Source organism: Arachis ipaensis, chromosome B02, assembly GCF_000816755.2.
Source record: "Arachis ipaensis cultivar K30076 chromosome B02, Araip1.1, whole genome shotgun sequence".
In the NCBI taxonomy this organism is placed as follows: Eukaryota; Viridiplantae; Streptophyta; class Magnoliopsida; order Fabales; family Fabaceae; genus Arachis; species Arachis ipaensis.
In genome coordinates this window covers 100,070,551-100,073,353 of record NC_029786.2, presented here as the reverse complement: position 1 = coordinate 100,073,353, position 2,803 = coordinate 100,070,551, and positions in this window count along the sequence as shown.

Below are 2,803 nucleotides of genomic sequence, written 5' to 3'. Positions count from 1 at the left end.
TTTTCTAGAAAATTAACCAATGAATTAGTAAGTTTTGATTTAGAAAATAGAAAAAAAATATAAATTGGATTTTAAAAATTTTATATCGAATACTTTTTATTCCTAACAAAATTTTAAATCTTGCCTAAGTGGGTTGTGTTTTCTAGAAAATTAACCAATGAATTAGTAAGTTTTGAATTTTTATTTAGAAAAAAAATATAAATTGGATTTTAAAAATTTTATATCGAATACTTTTTATTCCTAACAAAATTTTAAATCTTGCCTACTTTTTAAGTGGGTTGTTGAAGAAGAAAAAGAAATGCCACTTTCATTTAAAAACATTACTGCAACTTTCTGTCCAGCAAACTTGCCGGCAAGTGGGTTGTTAAAGATGAGTAAAATATTTTAAACGACCGGAGCACTTAATTGTAAATACTTTTTTATTTATTTCTCTTTATCTTATCATAATTGTAAAGATCAAGGGGAAAAAAAGAAATATATTGAAATCTGTGTTTGCATTTGATTCTGGAGAATATTCTAACATTTTTAGAAAAAAAAAATATAAGATACCAATATATTATTTGTTAACTTATTGTTAATAATAATTAATTATTATATTTTAAATACATATATAAAGAGACACATTCAAAAAATATATTTATTGTTGTGATATGACTTATTACATCTTATGTGGATGCCCATTTTTCATAAGATAGAGTTTTTCAAGGATGAATGAATTTAATGTAGTTTAAAAAAGGGAAGCCTTGCACATGTATAAATAGGAGCATAGGCTGAGGCCTTTGAACACACACAAAAGCAATAAACAATTTTCTCTCTCTTTATGTTGCAATACTTCTTTCTCTCTCTTTATATTATTTTATATTTGTTACCTCTTTTTATTTATCTATTTAGTTATTTTATAACATGTTATCAGCACGAAACTCTAACGAAATTTTAGGAAGACTCCAGGTAACAAATTTTTATTATGTCGAAACTCTTTCATCTTGAATATAATACTTTTGATATATTTGGAAACAATTATTTACTATGGATACTAGATGCTAAAATCCATCTTGATTCAATGGATCTTGAAGATACCATTAAGGTTGAAAATAATACATCCCAGAAGGATAAAGCCAAAGTCATATTTTTCCTTCATCGTCATCTTGAAGTATGATTGAAAAATGAATATCCCACATTAAAAGATCCTGCAGATCTGTAGAAAGACCTTGAAGAAAAGTACAATCATGTGATACTTCCTCAAACCCAATATGTTAGAGAAAATTTTCTCGACATTCCATGTCTCGAATGTGCTCCTGCAGCAGCAGTATCGAGAAAAAGAAATTAAAAATATTCTGAGTTAATTTCTTGCCTTCTTGTTGCTAATCGCAACAATGAGTTACTTTTGAGAAATCATGAAGCGCGCCCAGTTGGCGCCGCCCTATTTCCTGAAGCAAATGCGACAAATTATAACCCCAGAAGAGACAAATGGCAAGATTTTGATAACAAGAAAAATTATGGAAGGAAAAGAAATTATGTTCACAAGAAATGATCTCACCAGAAGTGGGATAAAGAAAGGAACAATGGGCAAAATAGATTAATTGAGGATAAATGCTTCCGTTGTAGTGGAAAGGGCCATTGGTCACGTACCTGTCGTACCCCAAGGCACCTAATTGATCTATAAAGAAAGGAAACAAATTTTGTTTCAAATGATGAAAATTCCACCACTCATTATGATGTATCTAATTTCTTTAAGGATTCTAAAGGAAATATTGGCTATTTGATCAATGATGGAATAGTTTGATATATGTATGTGTTTGTTAAGTATTCATGTAAATAATTTTACTGTGTATGTACTTCTACTCATTTTATTATTATTATCATTTGTGTTTGAAGAGAAATGGCAAGGACATATTCTGAAGATATTTGCCTTGCGGATAGTGCAAGTTCGCACACTATTCTTAAAAGTGATATATATTTTACCCATCTTGTGCCAAAAGAAGAGTATGTTAATACTATTATTGGCTCGGGCAATGTGATAGAAGGCTCCGGAAGAGCTATAATTTTGTTTCCCGGAGGAACAAAATTTATAATAAATAATGCACTATTATCTACGAAGTCTCTAAGAAACTTGTTGAGTTTCAAAGATATTCACCGAAATGGATATCATATTGAAACAATGAATGAGGGAAATCATGGGTATTTATGTATCACAACTCATGATTTAAATAAAAAGGTAATATTAGAAAAGTTACCCTCACTTTCATCTGGATTGTATTATACCAAGATTAGTGCAATTGAATCACATGCCATTGTAAACCAGAAGTTTACTAGTCCAAATGAATTCATAACTTGGCACGACCGATTGGGTCATCCGGGAACAACCATGATGAGAAGAATTATTGAAAACTCTCATGGACATTTACTAAAGAACCAGAAGATTCTTAAATCTAGTGAATTTTGTTGTGCTGCATGTTCTCAAGGGAAGTTAATTTTAAGGCCATCACCAGTAAAGATTGGATTTGAGTCCCCTGAATTCCTAGAAAGGATTCAAGGTGATATATGTGGACCTATTCATCCACCATGTGGATCTTTTAGATATTTTATGATCCTAATAGATGCATCTTCAAGATGGTCACATGTGTGCTTATTATCTTCTCGCAACCTGGCGTTTGCGAGATTACTGGCTCAAATTATTCGATTAAAAGAACAATTTCCAGAAAATCCAATCAAAGCAATTCGTCTTGATAATGCTGGTGAATTTACTTCCCAAGCATTTGATGCTTATTGTATGGCTAATGGAATAAGTGTTGAACATCCAGTA